At 44.1% G+C, this 23,442-nt stretch overlaps 1 protein-coding gene across 3 annotated transcripts in view; it reads left to right on the plus strand.

The window, feature by feature from the left end:
- TTC28 (tetratricopeptide repeat domain 28) overlaps positions 1-23,442 on the plus strand; it is a 569,569-nt gene that overhangs the window by 443,911 nt on the left and 102,216 nt on the right. The gene's annotated exons all lie outside the window — the stretch shown is intronic.

Below are 23,442 nucleotides of genomic sequence, written 5' to 3' on the forward strand. Positions count from 1 at the left end.
GCTTACAGAAGACAAGAGGAAGAGTCTTAACTAAATACTCTAAGCTCCCACCTGAAGAAACTGGAAAAAGAAAAGCAAAATGTACCCAAAGCAAGCCAAAGAAAGAACATAACAACGGTCAGAGCAGAAATCAATGAAATTGAAAACAGAAAAGCAATAGAGAAAATCAATAAAACTAAGAGCTGATTCTTTGCAAAGATCAAGAAAATTGGCAAACTGTAGCAACACTGACAAAGAAATATAGAAGATGCAAATTACTAATGTTAGGAATGAAACGGAATATCATTATAGACCTTGCAAACATCAAAAGGGCAGGAAAATGCTGTGAACAGCTCTACATCCATGAATTTGATAGCTTATACGAAATAAGCCAATTCCTTGAGAAGTCCAAACTTCCACAACTTACCCATTGTGTACTAGATAACTTGAAACTACTAAGAAAACTGAATTCTTCATTAAAAACCTCCCCAGACGAAATCTCCAAGCCTAGATGTTTTCATCAGGAAACTTTACCAAACATTTGAAGAATTAACACTAATTCTGCAATCTATTCCAGAAAGTGGAAGAGGAGGGAACACTTGCTAACTTGTTTTAAGAAGCCAATATTATCCTTACACAAAACCCAGGCAAATATTAAAAAAAAAAATATATATATATATATAAAATATAGAAACAAAATTCTTAAAATATCAGCCAGTAGAGTTCACAACATATAAAAAGAATTACACACCACGACCAGGAGAGTGTACGTCTGGAATGCAAGGCTGCTCTAATGTTTGAAAATCAGCCAATATGTCACCATGTTAACAGGCTCAGGAAGTAAAATCACATGATCCTATTAACTGATGCAGAACGGAGAAATCAAAGCAAAACCAAAAATACCTGACAATAGCAGATGAAGGTGAGGACGCGGTTGGAACACCTGCGCACTGCGGGTAGGAATGCAAAATGGTACAGCCACTCTGGAAAGCAGACTTACCTTATGACCCAGCAGCTCCACTCCTAGGTATTTACCCTAGGAAAATAAGGTCTATACTGTCCTTGCAAATGGGAAGTTTCAAATAGGAATGGAAGTATAATTATTTCAAAGTAAAAGATTAAAAAATAAAAAGTGATCACAGAGCTAGCTAAGGTCAGGGCCAGGATTGAGAGTCAGGTCTTTTTGCCTTTATCAAAAGCTCAGTTACTATTCTGATCCCTCAAGAAACTTAACTGATTTTGCTCTCGCAACCTCAAACTGCCAAACCTGGATGCCAAAACTGCTGAACTCTTCTAATGCATCAACCTCTTGACTTCCAGAAGCATGGGGAGACATTTTCAAGAGTTCCTGGTATGTTCTATAGTTCACTGCATTTTTATTTGCTGAAGACTTTGAGACGGTCTCTGCCCTCTGGTGCCTTTGGCCTGAATCACGCTGTCAGGGGAGTACATCTGAGCATTGTCGAAGTCGTGCGAGGAAAAGAGTGTTAGGTTACCCCAGCAACAAAAGATCTTAGAACCATAGTGTTCAAAGTAGAAAATTGTTTTGTAAAATATTATTCAGTGTAACTACTTTACTGATTAGAACACTCATGTTTCAGGAGATGTATTGACTAACCTGAGATCACACAACAGATTCATGGCTAAGCCAAGAGAAACATACACACACACACAACTATGTGTGTGTGTGTATGTGTGTATATGTTTGTGTATACATATGTGTATATCTGTGTGTGTGTATAGGCTGTTAGTGTCTCTGTGCCGTAGTGCAGGTCCGGTTGAAGTCACCCGGCTGAGAGTTGTGCTTGGCGAGCATACTGAGACACCAGGTGAGAAGCTACGAAAGCCTCTCCCCATTCTGTGTCTCCATCTCAAAGGGGCGGCCGCATTGAAATGTGTGACCTTACGGAGTAACACATCTGATAGAGCGCGATGGCTTCTGCCACGCCACCCTCAGGGATGCACATCTGTAGCTTCACACGTTGGACTCCGAGAGCCCAAAGTTTGCAGTTGTTTTTTTTAAATCTTTTCATTCTCTTCCTTTCTGTTTTTTTATTGCTATAGCCGAACAGTTCTCCTCCTCCCTAGAATGTGGCCCTTGGAGGCCGTGGTCACAGAGATATCACAATGCTAATGGTTTGCCTCTAGCTTACTTGGCATCATGGCCACAAATTTCTGAAACCAAAACTTCTGAGTCTTTTGAATAATGAATGGTGTCTTCCCCCAGTGCTGTTTTAGGGATTAGCCCACGGACAGAAGAAAATAATCAGAAAAAGCAACTGAATGCCAGTGCTATACAATAGAAATTACAATGGCTGTCATCTCTGGAGCGCTGACTCCATAGCAGTCGCTGGGCTAAGCCCTTCGTGTGAGCCTCACTTCATCCTTAGAGCAACCCTCATGGTGGGCGTTATCACCGTTTTACAGACGAGGAAACTGAGGCCTAGTGAGGGTGAGAAATTCACTCACGCTCAGAGTTAGTGCATGGTAGATATAAGTACTTCATAAAATTGATCAGGAACTGATCTTCAGTCAAGAATATTTACCTGAGAAAACTTTTTTTGTTGTTTGTTTAGGACCAGAACCAAGCCTCTCAACATATCATACGCAATTACTTGATAGAGCTTTCAAATTAAAGAGGCCTTATTGGGCATTTTTACTCGCAGTCCCTGCCTGAGCACCGCCAGCACCCAGCCCCGAGCTGCCTCCCGTATCGCAGGCACCACCAGTGTGTGTTGGGCGTCCTGACTGTTATCCCAAAGGTGCCATTATCCTAGGTGCTGTTATCCAAAAGCACCTAAATACCTGGCCACAGATAAAGTTGCATTCGCCCAAGAAAGCAAGAAAACAGAATCTGTGAGCCTGGAGGAACCTCTGTAGAAATGACTACTAATTGAGGTGCTTCAGTCTATTCATGTAGCAAAATGGAAATCGAGATTTTCAAAGACTTTCAAGGATAGTTTTCAGAATTATCTTACATAGAAACCTCAGCTAGCCAGCTGTCTTTCTGCATCTAAAATAGGGTTTGATTCACCCAGAAGTTTTTCATGCTCCGTTTTCTTGAGGACATATTTATATGTAAAGCTGGATGCATATGCATGAAACAAAAATTCCACTATCATTCTCATAGGATGCTTGCAGGACTGAGATTATTACGCTAAAACAAAAGTGTTGATGTTGACAAACACCACTGTTATTAGGAAGATAAGACCAGGGTGGTTTCTGAAGCATCAGAGAGAGCTGATTGTTATTTTCCTCAAGTGGTGAAAGAAGCCCAAAGCTCCTTGGAGGTTGTAATGGATATTCTGCTTTTCCTCAGGAGCAAGCAAAGGGGGAAATATCTTTAATTTTACACACTTGTTTTTTTACACACTTGTGATTCAGATGTGTGTTCACTAAGTTGCATCAGAGGTTGACTAATAGTCAAAAGGAAAACACTGTAAGGTAAATAACAATGGGCTTCAACCTCAAGGTTTTCGTATGGGATCTCTGATGTAGACACACTGGCTCCTTTGTAGGTATTAAACTTCCTATAAAGTCCATCAAAATAGAAATCATTTTGAAGATTCAAGAGCGTAGGTGATGTGATATTTCCCCAAAGTATATCGAGGAAATACTAGTAGTGCTTTACGCTGGAACGAGCTTTACCGAGCATTCCCAGTCTTGGTATTCAAAGTGTGGCCTGTGGATCCGTAAGTAGCTTCTCATCTCCTGGGAGCTTATTAGAAATGCAGACTCGCAGCCCCACCTCGACCTAGGAAATCAGCTTCTGCATGTTAACAAGGCCCCTTGTGATTCTTACACACGTTAAGGTTTGAAAAGTCTTGGTCTGCAAAGTACTTTCACGTGCACCATCTCCCCCGCCAGCATCGCATGAACACAGGAGAAAGTGTATTGACCTTACCACACACTTACCACAGGAATCATTACCCCGGAGGTAAGGGAAATAATGGTAGTGATGGCAACTGCGTTTCCTTAAGCCCCCACTATGCGCCACTCTGTGTAGGTGATCATATTCCCTTTATCCTCCCACACCTCATGAGGGAGGGATTATTAGCTCTACTTTATAGTCAAGTAAAAGGAAGCTTAAGAGGTTAAGTAATTCACCCAGGATCACACCACCAAGAAGTGCTGGAGCCCAGAGAGCTCCCTGGTCTCTCAGAGCCCCTACTCTTTCCAAGTGTTCGGCAGCGTGCTAGAATGAGAAGGGGGCTGCTGCAGTGAACTTCAGCCTTGGCTGCATTTTGGAATTGCCTGGGGAGCACTGAAAACCACTGATGCCCACTGTCTTAGTGTGTGGGGGCTGCTGTAACAAAATATAAAGGCTTATAAAAGGCATAAATTTATTGCTTACATTTCCGGAGGCTGGAAGTCTGAGATGAGGGTGCCAGCATGATCGGGGTGAGGTGGAGTGACCCTCTTCCAGGTCATGGCAAAAGGGGCTTGGGATCTCCCTGGAACCTCTTTTATAAGAACACTGATCCAGTCATGAGGCCTCCACCTTGATGACCTGATCACCTCCCAAAGGCCCCACCTACTGATACCAATACCAACACCTCTCAGGTTAGGATTGCAACATATGGCTGCTGCAGGAATACGGCATTCAGTCCATAGCACACCCCCTCAGAGACTCCATTTCACTGGTCTGGGGTCTGGGCCTGGCATTGGGATTTTTAAAAGCTCTCCGGATGATTCTAATGTGTACCCCAAGGTTGAGACCCACTGATTTACGGACTGGCTAAATGTTTCTGTTTGCAACTGTTGACAGGACCTGCATGCAGAACAGCTCACTTGCCTTGGTTCACTTGTTGCATGGGTAGACTTCGAGGTTGCGGATAATGCCAGAGTAGTGGCATAAATACCAAAGCATGTGATGCATTGCTACATGCAGCAGACACATTAAGTTCAGGGTGGGAGAAATTGATAATGGCTATCCAGATCTGGCCAAGTGTCTGAAGGCAAATAGGTATCTTTTGTCATCCTTATGATGAGTACAGTTCTCTTATCTGCTGCTCACACAGCCTGGCCCTCACCCCCAAGCACCACTTAAATTGTGTGTGTGCACATCTACAGGCAGGTCTCAGTATCAGGCACGACAAGGTTGAAAGTAGATACCAAGGTTCTGATCCTGCCCCATCGATTGGCAACAGAAGTCGGCCGTGGGCTATACACGAGCGCTTCACCTAATCCTCAGTTCGCCCTAGTTTTCAGGTAAACAAACTGAGATTTAGAGAAAGTAAGACATTTGCTGGACCTGCAATTCCACTCAAAATAATGCCAAACAGTCCATGATCTTTTCTTTTTGCTACACATTCTACTAAGGAGGGCATAGCCCTTAGAGTCAAACTCTGGGAATTCAGGATAGTTCAACAAAGACTTCTGGGAATCCTGACGTGAATCAGACTTGGTGCTAAGTTCTGGGGCTCTAGAAATGAAGAAAGTAAGGTCATTGCCTCGTGGACCCCACAGTCTTGAAGGGTGGGGCTCATGCAGCACTGTCTGATAGAAAGATAATGTAAGACACAAATATAATTTAAATTTTCCTTGTGGCCACATTTAAAAGATAAAAAAGGTGAAATTAATTTTAGTAATGTATTTTAATTTAATACATAAATATATTTCAATGTGTCATCAATATGAAAATTAATGGCATATTTTACATTATTTTTTCATACTAACTCTGTAATTCTGCATGTTTTATACGACAGCACATCTCAGTTTGGAGTGGCCACGTTTACGGGGCTCAGTGGCCTCCTGTGGCTGGTGGCTACCATGTTGCACGGTACACATCTAGGGATACATTGAGGACAGTCTGTCTGTCGTTTTGGGAGCAGGGATTAGGGGAGGTTGGTGGGTTGTTGCTACAACTTCCTGCTTTAAAAAGGCACCAAAAAGCCCCATGTTGGGTTTGGTGTAATGCTGAATTCCTTAGGCTGTATCTCTGTACTCAGTGAAATAATGCAGTGTGCTTCTTACAGGCCCTCTGTTGTAAGTGCTCTCAAGTATCAACACTTCAGCTCTTGACAGAGAGTGTTTCCCGGTCCAGCCTGGGGAGAGCAGTCCTGTGTGTTTGGTAGGCCTGGTGACCCACTGATGCTGCCTGCCAGTAACAGGTGTTTGTAATAGGGCTTGACTTTGTAATAATTGCAGTTATATCAAACCTTCTGAGAATCAATGTAAACCAGTGTTTCACTTTCTCAGAATATCTTAAAAATTCACTAGATCATAAACTGTTCTATAGGACCCCTCTTCCTGCAGATGTGGGTAAGGCTGTCTTGCAGCGATCAAATACTTTGTGATGTTAGATTGCCCTCCCGGAAACTGCCCCTGCACTTTAGCGTGTGAAAGGCTCTGAGAAGTCCTGCCGTAACTGTGTTCAACCCAGGGTTTCTCGCTCATTCGACTGGACATGTATTAGCATCTTACAGAACACAGCTGCGCTGTGGGTCAAGGGGCAGAAAACACAAAACTAGATGATTACTTCGCTGTGACCCTGTATTTACGTGATGGCAGCCTTTCCCACTAGAAGGGCGAGGCATGGCACTCTCCCTTTTCAATTACATTTACATAGCGTAGACTAGAGAGTGACTCTTGGGGCCAGTGCACCTTGAGAACCGCCATTATTTCTGTGTAAATACTGCCTTTGTGCTTGCTTAGATTTGAGTCCGTCTGTATTTAAGTGAACTGTTGTAGAAAGCGGGACTTGAAGAGGAATGTGGAACGTGGATTAACTTCAGACACCACAAGGGGCTGGAAATGCTGACCAACACTGGTTACAAAACACTGGAAACCCACAGCTCTCTGTTGTCAAGCCCAACTCTAGTTAATTAAATTTGTGTCTTTGAGCAATCTGAATATGCCCAGGATCCAGCCCAATAATTAGATTAAACTATTTTGTGATTATTTTATTTTACCATATTAGGGAAAGGCCACTTTTTCTTTTGGGGAACCATGCTTGTCCTTTACCGGCAATCCGTAGCCCCATGAATTTTAGGGACTGTTATCAGGACGGGATGCTTATTACTTCAGAAACTGGTTGATGTAGAAACCATTCAGTGCTGCTGCATCATTTTACATCTGCTGAGACAGAGCCAAAATCATTTTCTCTCCTCACTCCTCCCCACTCCTCTCTAGGTCCAAAGCATTTCCGCTCGCTTTATGTGTTGTTTTTTGCCTCAGAGGTGCAGTATCTTACAGTAATAGAGAAAATAGTGGTGACTTTGCTGCTTTCTAATTTCCATTTCCCCAGCTCCTCTCGGGATTGCTGATGAGTATGTGCGTCTCTGAGCCCCCAGTGTGGTATTTTTTTCACCTGATTTATGCAGATGCTTCATAAAAGAAAACTCACCCTTTTGTCTCTTAACCAGTTTTTTGTAATGAGCTATGCACCTTTTTTTAAATATAATACATGGGTATGTTTAAAGCATTTGTGAATTACTTATGAATGTATTTTTATGCTGAATAAATTTCATTAATGATTTTTTTAAAAAATCACTGTTAAGCCAATTAACCTGTCTTATTAATGATTGGTGATAATCCCCTTTTCAAACAGACCTCTGTGAACTATTGCAAATAAAGAGCACATTGTAAATCGGAATATGAATCCTCTTGCTGCAAGCCGACATAGTATTGATCTGTACTGTTCGTGTTAGCAAAGTTCAGGGTGTAAAAGCGCTCTTTTTTTTTCTCCACTGGAAGAGCCTTTAGCAACATTAGTGGTCATTACAATGAGCACCTACCTACTAGAGGGCTTTGTGTATTGTTTGTGGCGCTTCCGTTTCTACACCTATTACCCAATGTTATGACTGCGCCTCCCCGACCAACTTGTAAGCAGGCACCTGTGTTCACCACCTCTTATCCCCGACGCCCACTGCAGCACTACAGTAAGTGTTTGCTGAAAGAATGATAAAGGCATTTTAGCAAATTATGCTCGAGCCAACAGAGACTAATAAATCAAGTTACTTTTCACTCTCAGAGTTCATAGGACCTGAGGCTAAGGAGGTGAGATAGGAAACAGGTACATACTAACAGTAACCATCTGTCTGACTTTGGGTAGGTTGCTCCCCTTCTTTGTACTTCAATTTCTCCATCTGGAAAATGAATGATTAATCACTTTGCCTCCCTCTGAGTAATACTAGAAAGATAAAGGGAAGACAGAGATGAGAGCATGTTGAGCTCTTTGGAGGCAAGATCTATGTAACACTCAGTCATCATAATTGCCCCTGTTATTATTTCTCTGGGGTGTGCAGTGTATTCAGTTTACTCCTTTGAAGAGCACAAAGGAGAGAGCTAGCTGGAGTGGAGGGTTCATACTGGGGAGACATGGAAGATGAGGGTGGTTAGGCAGTTTAGAATCCAGCTTTTCATTATTAGGGGATCCTATGGGACTTTGTCCTAAAGAATTACCACCCTGCACCTCCACCTGAAACTGAGGAGGAGACAACGAGACCAAGGCCAGGTCTCAGGGTAGCAATCTAGATATGATTTAGAAGTCCCTGAGCGTAGAAAGCGTCTCCCCAAATTCCTCCTTGTTGACCTATAACCTACTCACAGAAGCCTTGGTTTATTGCCCAGATGCCATTAAATGCTATCAAATATACTGATTAAGAGCTTAAACTTTAGAATTAGACTGCCTGGTTTCATAGTCCAGGTTGCTACTTTCTAGTTGTATGGCCTTGGGCAAGTTTCTTAACCTGTCTCTGACTGATCTGGAATGAGTTGACCCTTGAACAACATGAGTTTGAGCTGCCTAAGTTCACGTATATATGGATTTTTAGTAATAAATTCACAGTTGGGCCTCTGCATCCCCAGGTTTCACATCTGTAGATTCAGCCAACTGCAGATCGAAAACTTCATTTTGATCCTTGTCTGGGAACCTGCAGAGCAGAGGACTGACTGTGTGCATTCTTCAGTGCCATTTTCCCTAAGGGACTTGAGGGCTCATAGATTTTAGAATCCGTGGTTCCAGTCTCCTGTGGACAGACACTAAGGGACAACTGTAGTTAAATTGTGGGAGAGTCAAGAGCTATGTGTGGGTCTGCCCTGGCCCATGTGGCTCCGTTGGTTGAGTGTTGTCCCGCAAACCAAAAGGTCGCCGGTTCAATTGCTTGTCAGACACATGCCTGGGTTGCGTGGTTTGTCCCTGGTCAGGACACATATGAAAGGCAACAGATCAGTGTTTCTCTCTTGCGTTGGTGTTTCTTTCCCTTGCTTTCCCCTCCCTTCCCTACTCTCTAAAATTAAAAGAAAGAAAAGAAAAAGTTATATGAGGGTTTTGACTGCATGGGGTAGGGTAGGGTAGGTAAGTGCCCCTAACCTCCTTGTCATTCAAGGATCAACTGTACTCAGCTCATAGCTCTTGTGTGAATTATATTAACACATGTAAAATGCATAGAACCGTGCCTGGCACATAGTAGGTCCTCAGTAATTTTAGCTCTTAAAATGTATATTATTATACACTGGGAATTGAGCTAGGCACTATATACATCATCATTCTGTCATCTCGCTAAAGAGCTGAGACAGGACTTGACCAGCCTCCAAGCTGGAGAAGGGAACCAAGTCCCATTGGAACACAAGCCACGTACTTTATTTATGAGTAAATATTAGACAGAGCTTCTTTATTTGAACGTCAAACAGGAAAAAAAATAGATAAATGAAAAATTGCTGCAGAATAAGGGAGAGGCAATATTGATTCTCAGCAGATGAGCAGACCTTTAAAAATTGTTTACCAGTGGAACTAATAAAATGTATACACAGGTTTGGCATCCTTAATATTAATTAGATACAAAAAGTCATGAAATAGGAGTAGAAAATAACAATGAGGAAGCAGGTTGATGGTGGGGGGAAGGATCAGGGAAAAAGGAAGATGGGTGAATTGCAAGGAACCTAAAAATATAAAATCTGCAATAAAGTTAGAACTGAGCAGAACTGAGAAAGTGGGAAACTGAGTCAGTGAGGTGGAGAATAAGCTCTATTAAAATATAGAAGGAAAGAACAAAGAGATGAAGATAAGAATCAGGAAGTGTTAATAGGGCTTTAGGGGTCTTTTTCTCATCTTGCTCCCACATTTCAGTTGGCTGGTGTGTTGTAAGGTGGCTTCTACTGACAAGAGAAGTTTGAGCCTGTCGTGTACCTCGAACTGCCCTTCTTTGGCGTCTTGACCAGTACCAGAAAATCTGCTCCTGTCGCCACATCCTTCATCCCTCATTTTGAATGAAATCTCTTGTCTAGTGTGATGCCTCTGAAAACCATAGAGAGACAGTTCTGTCCCAGCACTTCCCTAAGAACGGCTTACTTTCCATTGTGAAAACACTACGAGAAGAGCAGCCGAGATAAAAACATTTTTTATTCTACAAAACAGAGCTGTGGGGAACAACATAATGACCACTTTCATTACCAAAACTTATCAAGACAAACAATGATTTGTTTACCTCCTGTAAACCCATCCTGAATGACCTAATTCTAAGTAAAGAGCTAATGGCAGATATCTGTCATCAAAATCCTTTTTGTTGCTGTCTTCCTTTAAAAGCCTAGTCTTCTTTTAATTATGTTTAAAAATCAGTACGTAAAATACGATCTCAATAGTTTAAGCAACACAATCCACCCTAACACAAAAACAAATTGTCAGAAACTATACGAAAATGTTAGCAATGATGATCTTGGAGAGTCATGAAGGTAGACACGTGTAGGTGACGAGATAGATAGATAGAATTTTTCTGTATTTTACATTTTCTTCATTGAATATACTAATCGTTTGGCTCAGAAACAGAAAATCTGATTCACAGTGACTTAAACAAATAGAGGCTTATTCTTCTCACAAAACATTAAGTGTGAGGCACCTGACACTGGTTCAGAGGTCAAGGACAACAGGGCCTGTTATTCTGCAATTCCCTCGGCCTTGCTCTCATGCCAGTTCCTTATGCCTCGTGATCACATGATGTTTGCTGAAGCTCCAGGCATCATGATGTATTCAAATCAGGAGAAGCAGGGGGATGCTGAGCCAGCTGCTGTGTATCCTATTATCAGGAAAGCAAAAGCTTTCCATAAAATACCAGCAGACTTCTGCTTTTGCCCACCGATTACAATAGTGTCACTGGACCAACCCTGGCTGCAAGGGAGGCTGGAAGAATGAATATTTAGCTTTCAAGCCCTATAGCCAAAGAGAACAAGGGAGAAAGAGGAAGTTCAAAGTGAGTGCTGGGTGAGCCAAACTTTGCTGTCTGCCAGAGCATTTTTAACATGTATTATTTTTATAATTGAAAACATATTTTCGAGATTATTATGTTCAATTTTAATCCATTATAGAATCTCACTAATGTAAAAACATGCACACCAAGAGGATGGAAAGAAGGCCACAGAAGCATTAAAGGTGTCTGCTCTGGGTCTTGGCACTAATGGCATTCTGCATTAGCATTACTATATGTGATTAGGGTGGGAAAGATTGGGTGGTTTCTTCATTTATATTTAGGTAGAAGAAGTGGTTGGCGGGAGACAGGAGTGTAGATGGACAGGTGACTGGTTTGGCAGGACAGACAGACGGGGACCCATCCCTTCCTGATGTAACAAAGTTGCAGTATGTCAAGAGCCAACAGACGTTTTGGGAAGCTATAGTTCAGGTGATTTCTACAGGCTCCTCTGACCCTCTGAGTCTACAACTTGAATAAAGGAGGTGAATGGGGTTTTAGATTTGAGCGGCCACAAGAGCTCAAGACACGTTCACACGCCATCTCTTTTCTGTGCGTGAGCAAGCCAGCCTCGGGAGCCTCTAATTTCCGAAGTAATCACATTTAGATGGAAAGGGAAGAAAACTGAAAGCAGTACATGGATTCACAATTTCAAGTCCATTTTGCTCTTTTCCATGTTTTTGAAAATGCCCTAACCAAAAGCCCATGTACTAATAGAAAAAATGAGCAGAATATATGAATCACTTGTTTTGATAGCATTATGCTTAATCTAGCTAGAACACTTCACACAGTCATAGAGTTTGAGTTTTCTATCCAGTGTGAATTTTTAAAATGAAGCTTTTCAGTCCCAATTGCCTTGGGAAAGCAGATTTCATAAATTGCTCTCCAGCCTTGCTGGAAAATCCATCTGTCTTTGCAATTGAATTTGCAAAGTGAAATCATTTTGAAGGGCTGTTCTTTTGGCCAGCTCCTCTGTTCCTCCTCCCTTTCCCTGTCTGTTTCCAGGGCTCCCTGTTGGTCTGGGCAGACCATGCCATCTTTTCGTGCTCTCTGGGCTGACAGAATGATGTGGCCCTAGAGGATGGGCTTTGTCCTCACCCCAGATTGCCCAGCTGAATTTGGCAGCAATTGCTCCCTCAGACTCTCAGAGGGGCAAAGTAACCAGGAGAAAAGTGCTGGCCTGGGAGCTGGTGGGCCTGAGTTCAGGTCCTAGTTCTGTAAGTTAGTGACCGTGTGGCCTTTGTGAGTGTCTCCAGTAGCAGACCCGGCCACTCTGCCTGTTTCCGAGTCAAAAAAAAAAAAAAATAGCGGGGGCCTAAGGACTCGGAAAACTGACAAGTGCCATAAAAGGTTAGGTTTAATTCTACCTAACAATTCACAAACATTTGGGGGAACCTTGCGTTTTAGGTTGTCTGTGGTGTATCCAGTTGGCAGTTCGATTTGTGAGACTAAGATTTAGGAGAGAACTCTGAGCAGGAATCACATATTTGGAGTCACGTACTTGGGTCTTGGTGTCATGGTATTAAATGAGAAACAAGGAGAATTTTGTAATTATTGTCATCATTCTTTCTGCTACTACTACATATTTTTATTAATTAGGAAGGGTTCCCCTCTCCCTTATTAATTATCATAATAAAGTTGGGAGGAAGCCTGTGCGTGCGTGTGTGTGTGTGTGTGTGTGTGTGTGTTTTAATTTATTTTCTCAGTGAATCGCATTTCACAGGTAAGAAACTGGTGAAGGCAGTCAGTCAGTAAGCCAGATTTTAAAATTAAGGTTTCCAGTTTCTCAGTCTTTTGCTTGAATTATTGGATACCAGCCAAAAGACTTCCTAAGTAATTAACTTTGATAATTAATTTTAGCATCTTCAATAAATGCCTGTACAGAAATGAAGTTTTTACTATTATTAGTATTAATTAGTGACAGAGCACAAAACCACCTCTGAGCACCCCGCATTTCTCCGCATGGTCTGCTGACTTTTCGGGCTGCAACGGCTCTTCCTCGTGCAGGACTTCCCCCGTGGTGCAGGTTGTTAGGCACCCGACCCCTCCACAGCCTGCCAGTGTGGGCCCCCAGCTATTCCGACAACCGAAAGCACCCCGCCAGGTTTCCTAGTGCCCTTGGGGGCCTCCTGTCTCACGGGCACACACTTCAAGGAGACAGGCCCCATTCTCACATCACAGGCAGAGCTCGGCTGTGGTATTCTCAGAGCTCATGGCTTTTCCCTCTCCTTAGCTGAGATGACCTGGTGTCAAGTTCCCTTCGGTGTGCCCGCTTTGGAAATATGATGGCATCTAAGACGTAGCGTGAATTACATTCTATAGTAAAATAATGCTAGAGGGAGTGGCATATTTTGATTTTGTTATTTGTAATACTGAGGACTACAGTATTACAGATTACAAATTACAGTATCAAAGCTGTTTGGAATAATACCAATACCATAAAAAGCAGAGTTTCACACTTAGACGACAACTTGAGGCCAGGAGGAGTAACTTCCTGAGAGCACAAGGCAGTGAAATGGTAGAGCCAGGAACAGGGAACCTCCAATTCTGGTCACAGCGCCTTTCTACCATAAACTGTCTCCAAGCAACTGGCACTTGGGGGTTATTAAAGCTGATAGAATAGGGTCCGTGAAACAAATTGCAGGAAAGTCTAGGGGGCAGTCTGACTGCAGTTTACCAAGGCAGTCAGGTGAGCTTGCAACAAAGGTAAAAGGGTTTTTTGATTGCTTGCTTGTTTACAACTTGTTTCATTCCATAAAGGATTTTACTTTTCTTACAATATCAAATGATGATACAAATAGCAATCGAAAATTAAGAAGAAGGAAATAGAAATAAAAGTAGGAAACTGAGATCAGGGAAAAGAGCCCAAACATGCAGCCTGTGAAAGCTAAAAGTTTGAGTCAGAATTTCCTGGTGGCCAAAGCAAAAAGAGCAACACATAATTCTCATTACCCCAAAGATGGGAGCATAGAATTTCTTAAGGGAAGGAAAGCTGAATTTTAAAAGAAATTTCTCCAGAGAGATTTTATATAAGGAATTCTGGTAGCAAAATTTATAGTGTCAATAAAATTTTAACAGTACAGTTATAATAGATTGCAGTATGCTTTTTCTAATAGCAAACTTGAATCGAAACAAATCAACCCTAGAGCATTAAGATTAAACCTCAGCTCATTGAAGCCTATTCAGTATGGGTCCAAGATAAGTTGGTTTAGGTTTATAAATTTTAGTGGCTCACTTGATTCACGGCTAGAATTTAGAACATCCAGAAGGGTGGATGACATAAAAGCCTCTCAGGAAACTTTTATTATTAACAGGTACCTCTCCTCTCATACAGACTTTGCTAGGACAGTTTGAAATTGCAGGTTATGACAAGGACTTGGTGTTAGATGGCACGTCCAGCAGGATGTTCTAGGGTCTGATACAGTAACAACAGTCCACAAATCTTAGTGACCCAAACAAGGAAGTCTATCCACACACAGCCTACCACAGGCTCATACAACCTTCCGGGACAGCTCCCTAATCCAGACCTGCTAGGGCTCCATCTTCCCACAGCAGCACCCTGTGGGACACGTAGCTCCCCCAGTCAGTGAGGCAGGGGAAGAGAGCGCATGGGATATCTTAAACGCTTCTGTCTGGAAGTAACACGTCGCTTGCACTCACATTTCATTGGGCATACCTAGCTTCTCCTGAGTAGGGAAATGCATATCTGGATGTGGAAGAGGACCAGAGAGTATAGATCATTAAATTCTGCCACAGATCGGGGAGAAAGGCTGTCCAAGCCAAGCGAGTGGAACGAGAAAATCAGGCATACAAAGCAGGGCGGGACGGAGCGGAAGGGCAAGTGGGGCTGCCTCGCGGCTGGCATAGCCCAGGGAGCACGGGCAGGAAGGAGTGGGTTAGCACGGGATCTGGAGAGCTTGTAAATGCAACCCTTTACTCTGCAGGCCATGGGCACCCTTAGAAGGTGTTCCAGGGAGGTGGGATTGGTCCAGTTTTTAGAGGCTCAGCTCCCAGGAAGGGCAGAAGCAGCCATCTCTGCATTTCAGTAATTCTACCCCAGACCTTGAAACAAAAGAACCGTTGGTTTCATATTGAAACAGCTCCCAACTCCCTGTAGCATTCTCTGCATTGTTAACTCATGAGGGTACCTCCCACCTCTTATTGTGATCCAGAATGAAAACCAGGCACAGTCTTCCTTTTCCAAACAGTGACTAATGGCGGGGCTCGGTCGGGCAGGCCCGGCATATTTTTCACTCTGCTCTGGGCTTCCCACCAAGTCCTCTCTCAGTGGCCTGGCCACAGCCATTAGGGCTGACTGTGCCCAGCACTTCCTACCTCATCCATCTCCAGGGCGCACCTCTCTAGCCACCTCCTTCTTAAATAGGCTTAATTATTATTTCCCCGACTTCACGGCACAATTAATCTTCTCTGCTTCCTCAGGATCTTTACAGCCGTACAGAACCAGGGAGTTTCTGAGCGGCAGTCTTGGTCTTTAACCATCTGAGGGAAGTGGGCCAGGTATGAAGGCAGTGAATTATCTGTGGGCTCCAGTGGGCTCCAGCCGGGCTTCTTGTCACTGTTACTGACCCGAGGTTTTAGGACGATGGCAGGAAGGGGCTGCAGAGGAACAAACTCTGCCTCCGTTCAGCATCAAGGGAGCCTCGAGGGCCAGGGAGTGAACAATTAGGGGCTCTCTGCTGGGCTGCATTTAATTCCTCCACGTTTGGTTATAAAATGGGTGAGTTCTGGGGATCTAAAGTACAGCAGGGCAGCTGTAGTTAGTAATACTTACATGAACTGTGCTGAGAGTAAATGTTACAGATTCTCACCCCAAAAGATGATGAATGTTGTTTAACTTGATTGTGGCAGTCACTTCGCAATGTAGATGTATATCAAATCATCACACCGTATACTTTACATATATACAACTTTATTTGTCAGTTATACCTCAAAAAGGTGGAATAAGGGAAAGACAGGTAGTGTCTAATGGAGTGTGTTTATGGGGGGGAGAGGTGGCATCTGCGACCTTATTACAGCGGGCTCCTCAGAATGGAAACAGAGGGAGGGGCAGTTGGGATCTGGGACAGAAATGCCACTGAACTCTCAATGTCACTGAAGACATCCTGAATTGCTGTTGAAGCAAAAGAAGATAACAGGCTCTCGCCTCACTTCTCCTTTGGAGGGACAAAGAGCCTGGTGGGTTTGGTAGGAGAGCAGACAGATGTAATTAAGATAAACGATGGCAGAAGGGACAGGCGATGGCCCAAGAGGTGGCACCCACACAGGTGATTGCATCTGCCTCCTCCTGCTGTAGCCCTCAGGGTTCTCTGATCTCGTGTGTGTACTTCTTTGCTCTGCACACACATTTAGCCAGACCGTCAGTCTATTCTTACACAGCTGCCTCAAGGTTGGTTTGCCGTGGCAGTGTGCTGTTCCTAGAGAAGAAATGGGTACAAAGTCTTGACCGCCTCTCACCAGCTTCATTCCAGAAGGGGTGCCGGCGAAAGAGCATGGACTCCTGGGTCAGAAGAGCCAAGGTCCCAAGGTCGGTCCTGCCCCTTAGAGCTGAGCGGCCCCAAGTTCTTGAGTCTTCTGGGTCTCAGATTACAGTGCTGGCCTCGCAGGACTGTTCTGAAGTGTGAACGAGGTCATCAAACAGACAGCCAGGCACAAATTCTCAGGAAAAGCTTACCTCCTGGGAAGATGCTTGTAGCTGAAACCATGTAACTGATTTTGGAATTTCCTCCATGTAAAAATACCTGTACCTTTGCTGTCCTCCACTGGCAAAAATAATGGAGACTTGTCTCCAAGTACATAACTAGTAACTGGAAAATGAGATAAAACATCCAAGGGTGGCATTTCTAATACAGAGCGCTTTGACTTCAGGCACCTGTTTACTCACCAGGTCTGTCTCCTCTTCCCCATCCCAAGCTTTGAGATATTTTAGGTACAATATACAGGAACTCTGTGTGGAAACTTGAGAGGGAGGGGGTCCAGGCAACTGAAAGATGTCTACAGTCGGAAGGATGGGCGCCCGGGAGAAACTGGGGCCGCTCCTCCTGGGGAGGAGGAGGAGGAGCACTGGGCCTGGGGAGGAGGAGGAGGAGCACTGGGAGGAGCGGTTGCGAACATGCATCGCTGTTTCTGTGGGGCAGGTGTTCCCAGCTGTTTTTGCCATCCCCTCCCACGCTGCCTGTTTGAAAGACAAAATATCATCCTGCCCTTTAAGATCATTTGAAGTGAAAGGTACAACTAAATATCATGATTATCAAATCAAAGCAATGGGCAAAGCACTGGGCTGCTTTCAGTCTACACATGTCCCCCTCCCAGCCTGCAGAGGGCTGTGGAGGCTGCCGTAGCTGTGGAGGCTGGTGGCCAGCTGAATTCTTCCTCTCCTGCCGTCCCAAAGACAGAAAAAATGAACTTAAACATCCAGATCAGGACTTAGCCAAGAGGAAGAGCTTCCTGATCCAAAGCGGGCTGCAGAAGGATGCACAGTGCATCTCCCTGCACATCTTTATTATCGCATTTAACTTTCTACTATGGAAGTTTACAGAGGGGGGAGAGAACACTGTAATGAACCCCCACATACTCAGAACCCTGGTATCAACATTTTGCTGACCTTGTTTCATCTCTTTTCATAAACACACATGTGCTTACTTCCCAACCCCTGCTAGAGTGGTTTAAAGTAAATCTCAGGCACCATGCCATTTCATTTGTAAATACTTCCATATGTATTCTTAACAGAGGAGAACTTTTAAAAACACAGCTACTGTCCAATGTGACACCTAGTGAGACTAATTAATAACAGTTCCGTCATGTCTTCTGCTTATTTTGAAAGCATCGAGGCTGGTACCGCTGAGGGCACGTGGGCCAAGAGCTCCTTTCTCAGCGCTGCCACTGACTCACTTCCTCTCACTGGGCCCAGGCCACGTCACTTAGAAAGTGAGCCTGTGAGAGGGCCTCTCCAAGTCCCCAGTCTTGCGTGTCCCCTGAGGATAGCTGGCACTGTGGCTAGGATGAAAGGGGTGAGAATGCTCCGACGGACGGGTGGAGCTTTCCAGCCCCGGCCGGGTGGGCACTGTTTATCCGCAGCAGTAACTGTCAGTGAGTGGGAAGAGCGCCGCCACTGCTGGTGGAGGCACCCGAGGCCCTGCTTTTACAGAATTCCCAAGTGAAGAGGCAGCCAGAACTCACTGCTGAAACATTAAATCTTCCAGTTTCAGTACCAATTCCCCTGCTCGGCTCGCCCCGTTCACACCTCTGTAGGTCACGCAGCTGACGGTGACAGCAGAAGCAGAGTGCCCCGCACTTCCTGTGCCCAGCACGTGCCCTTGGGTTGCAGGCGAATGGCTCTTTGAAGTGGGCTCTGCTCTTCTCAGGCCGTGACCTCTCCCGATTCACAGGTAGAGCCCACTGTGCCAACGTACGAATCTGTAACCACATGTCCTTTCTCCACGTACCCTGTGAGGACTCTGCTTTGTGGCCGGTCTTCTGCCCCACTAATCTTCATTTAATTCCCCTCCTGGCGGCACATTGTCACCTAGCACACCCCCGCTGACAGGCCCTCTGTGAGCCTTCGTCTGAGTGACGGCCCTGGAAAATCACGCTGGGGACTCCAAAGGGAAGGAGGATCTGCAGATTATCTCCTCAGCGTGCGCAGTCACTCTGCCGGTGGCGCGCAGGGCCGCTTTTGTGTTGTCTCAGCGAAGAGAAAGGCTGCCAAGAGTGTGTAATGTTCCGCTCGGAATTCTCCGGGCTGGCAGCGGCCAGGATGGCGGAGACGCAGGGCACGTGAAGAAGTCCCCACGCAGCCAGGTCCACCTCCTCTGACCTTTGCCTGTGTCCAGAGCCGCTGTTTAGAGAGTCTTCCTGTGACCCTTGACAGGTCCGTGGGAGTGTGCGATGAGGAGGAGGGAAGGGGGAAAGGGAGTGCACAGCAAGCTGGCTGGGGGTCAGATCATTTTGCCGGAACCAGCAGGCGGTTCCTTTCACAAATCATCGAGCCCGGGCAGCTATTATCGTCCCAACTGCTCCCTATTAACTAGGCCTGCCTCCTAAGGCCAGAAGAGCAAGAGACAGAATTTCTTTTCCCTTCTATCACTCCCTAAATACTGCTCACACCACGTTTAAAAAGGTCACACAGATTAGTGGTGGAGACTGTGATGTTTCTGATACCACTTCTTTGAGGTGATGATGACCCTACCTTATCAATAAGAAGGCAAAAAACTGTGGGCAAAGGACCTGCGTAGACACTCCTCCAACGAGGACATCCAGGTGGCCCATAGACATGTGAAAAAATGCTCAACGTCACTAATCATCAGAAAGATGCAAATAAAACCACGATGAGATATCACCTCACACCTGTCGGAATGGCTACGATGAATAAGTCAAAAGCAGCAAGTGTTGGCAAGGATGTGGAGAAAAGGGAACCCTAGTGCACTGTTGGTGGGAAAGCAGACTGGTGCGGCCACTGTGGGAAACAGTATGGAGCGTTCTCAAAAAATTAAAAATGAAATTCCCTTTTGACCCAGCAGTTCCACCTCTGGGAATGTACTCATCCTAAGAATCCTGAAACACCTATACAAAACAAAGTATTCACCCCTCTGTTCATAGCAGCACTATTTACAATAGCCAAGATCAAGATCTGGAAACAGCCTGTGTTCCCCTCTTAGCTGAGTGGGCAAAAAAGCTGTGTTCCATTTACATAATGGAGTACTACACAGAAGTAAAAAAATAGGGACTCTTACCTTTTGCAACAGCATGGATGGACCTGCAGAATATTATGCTAAGTGAAATAAGCCAGTTAGTGAAAGACAAATGCCATGTGATCTCACTTATATGTGGAATCTAACGAACAAAATAAACTAACGAACAAAATAGAAACAGAAGCGTAGACATGGAACAGACCGACATTCCATGGAGGAGAGGGGGTGACTGGGTGAAAGAAGGTGAAGTGATCAGCAAAGAACATGTTTGCGTGCATGACCCGGAGACACAGACAATGATTTGGGATTGTCTGGTGGGGGTGGGGGTGCTGGGCAAAGGAAGGAAAAGTGGGGGCCACTGTAATAGCACAAACAATAAAAGACAATAAAAAAAGGCAAAAAAAAACCCCACCAAAAAGTTTTCAATTTAAAAAAGAAAGGCTCAGAGACATAAAGTCTGTCTCAAAGATACCCAGCTGAGTGAGGTGAGAGCCAGGCTTGTAAAACAGAACTTCTGACTTACAGTTCCGTCCTTTTCCATTATAGTGTGCCTTCTAGATGCTTAGCCGGTTTACTGCATGACAGAGTACAAGTAGGGAGGGTGGGGGGCTAGCAAGGAGACCTGTGTCTTCCGTGGTAGGGAGCAGACAAAAAACCCAAGCTTCCTCTGATTGCCTTCTCTGAAGGTTTCAACATCATCTTAGCAACCAGCTAGTGATTATATTGGCTTAAAAATCATTGCAACGAAATCCAGAAGCTGTGAGGGGAAATGCAATGCAAGGACATCGCTGGGGAGAAGGTGCTCAGAGGGAGCTGCAGCCCTGCTGCTGCCCCCGCCCCCAGCTCCGGCCCTGGCCGTAAGGAAGGACTCAGGGCCTGGCGGGTATTCTGACCTTCATTTCAGAAATGCAGAAACGGAGGAGAGAGTCAGTAAAGTGATTCATTTTCTCTAAGGTTACCTGGAGATTTGAAATCTAAAAGTTTCTCTCTTTAGATAAAATCAGTTTAAGGCCAAATGCAGGTCTTTAGAACTGAAATGTTTGTCACTAATAATTTTTCACCACCAGAAGGGGTTCCAGATAATGCTAAGGTAGTGCCTCTTGGGCCACTTAGAGTTTCTAACCTTGAGGCAGGTTCTGAAAAACTCTGATCCTTCCAACTAAGATGCTGGTGACATCTCCAACCCAGGGGAGTGGCCAGACCCAGTCCCCAGGAAGAGTGCTCCTCCTGTTGGATCAGAGTTCCAAAAATACTCTCAGTAAGTTTTAAACCAAGAGTTACACATTCATCATAGAAAAAAACACAATACAGATAATAAAAAAAAAATGCCCTGTTGTTCCACACTCAAAGATTATTACTGTTAACATTGACATAAATTTTATGCTATATGTATGTGTAGTGTAAATGTAAGCATATAAGTATATACACCCATTCTGTTAACATTTTTATTAAAATGTACTGTTTTGTGACCATATATCCTATTAATATATTGGAATTTTTTCCCATGTCAATATGTAAACTTCCACTTTGTCATTTTTAGTGGTGCCATGTTATTGCATTATCTAGAGTACTGTGGCTTCTTGGTTATTTTTAAATTACAAAATATTTAACTCATACAAGCAAATACACAGAAGAATTGCCATTGTTTATTTAATCTGTACCACCTCCGGAATTCCTTTTCCTAAAAGCATCTAGTAATTTCAATAACCGATATTGGAATTTCACTTTATAGTTTACAGTACACTTCCACATACATTATTTCATTTGACCCCTACAACCACCCTCTAAGGCCGGTAATTATTTTTTCTCATTCTATAGGTGAGCCTTACAAAGCCCAAAGAGGCTCAATTATGTATCCAGAACCCTAAGTCCAGTTAGTGTCAGATTGATGGCTGGTCCCAGAGACGGGCACGACTCCTGCGGCCGGGCAGGCCTCCAGAGCAGGCAGGGAGGAAGCGGGAGCAGAAGAGAAACTGCCGTGCTCCCCCTCGGCTCCGCACCTCAGCGTTTATTGTGTGTGCTGACGGACTTGTTTCACGACTGTCTCCATTATGATCCTGCGTGCTCTTCGAGAGCAGCCTCCTGTCTTCCTTTCTCTCTCTCCCCCTGCTACCCCCCACAGGATTAGCATACAATACTCAGTGTTTCCTGGGCCAGTGTGGGAGTGAATGAATGAATGAACAAATGAACAAAGAAAGAAACGAACGGAAGGTGCATAGAGATAAGGAGGTTGCGTTGGCTGGACTTTGACAGCTTTCTTTCTCAGTTCAGATATTTTCAGAAGAACCCATCTTGGTGTCTGAGTTTTTGTATTTTCTGCAGGTTTTGGCCACCACTGCAAAGCTCACACATTGATGTGTGAAAAAGCACAGTCAAAACCAAGGGCAAGGAGAAACCAGTTTGCAAACCCCAGCTGTAACTGGGATGAACCACGCTCACCTTAGAGTCATCTCGGAAGTTACCTTTACCATATCCCTCATTTGGAACTACTTGATATTTATGATACATCTCATTTGAATTGCTTGTGAGAACAATAACTTAGCTTAGTAGCTTATAGCATAGTTTATGAGGGTTGTTTGAAGTGTTATTATTGTTGACAGGAAAAGCTGCAAAGAAATTTCGGAACAAAAATCATCTAAATCCCGTCACCTAACAAGGCCACTATTCTTAATTTTGCATAATCCCCTCAAGGTCTTGTCCATGTGCACATTTTCCCCCTAGTTGTCGTCGCAGGGAGCGCACAGCATTGTTTTCTGCTTTTTCCACTTAGCATTGTTATAAGAACCCCCTCCCTCCATTTTTCTGCATAGACTTCATAATTATCTTTTGAATGACTGCACGATCCTCCACCAAATTGATAGACATCCCCCAGTGTTTGCCATTTAAGTTCTTTCTGATCTTCCACTGGCCTGTACCGCTGCAGTAAACGTTGTTATGCATGGAGCCTTTGCATTCCTGGAAGGGTTTCCTTAGAACCCCACGCTCCCCTGAGCTGCAGGGCCTCACAGGCGCTCTGCGGGTCCTGCCTTGCCGCTTCTCCCCAGGCCGTTTCAGCTTGTGTCCAGCAGTGGGTGTGCTCACCAGTTTCAGGGCGACCTCATCAGTGTAGAATGTTGTTTAAATCATTTGTTTGCTGATTTAGTAAAAGTAAAATGGTGCTTCAGGGCTGCTTTATTTTGCATTTCTTTGATTATTAAAACAAATTAGCATTTTCCCCTCTGGTTACTCTTTGGATTTCCTTGGCTGTGAGTTGTCTGCTCACGAGGTGCTTTGCCTGTTTCAGTAAATTTAAATCTTGATATTTAAAAAAGTCAGACCGAGTAAAATCTTTACACAAATAGCTATTGAATTTTTAATATATGTTTTATATATGTTCCAGTATTGTGTTTGCCTTTTAATTTATATATACATATAAATTAGTAGTAGAAAACATCTTATTTTTGTAATAGAATCTGTCAATTTTTGTTGTTGTTGTTGCTTCAAAGCACAGAAAGCCAACCCCCCTCTGGAGAGCTAATAAATATTTAATTCTACCTTCTGTTATTTTAAACTCTTTAATTCATCTGGATTGT

Source organism: Desmodus rotundus, chromosome 7 (assembly GCF_022682495.2).
Source record: "Desmodus rotundus isolate HL8 chromosome 7, HLdesRot8A.1, whole genome shotgun sequence".
NCBI lineage: Eukaryota > Metazoa > Chordata > Mammalia > Chiroptera > Phyllostomidae > Desmodus > Desmodus rotundus.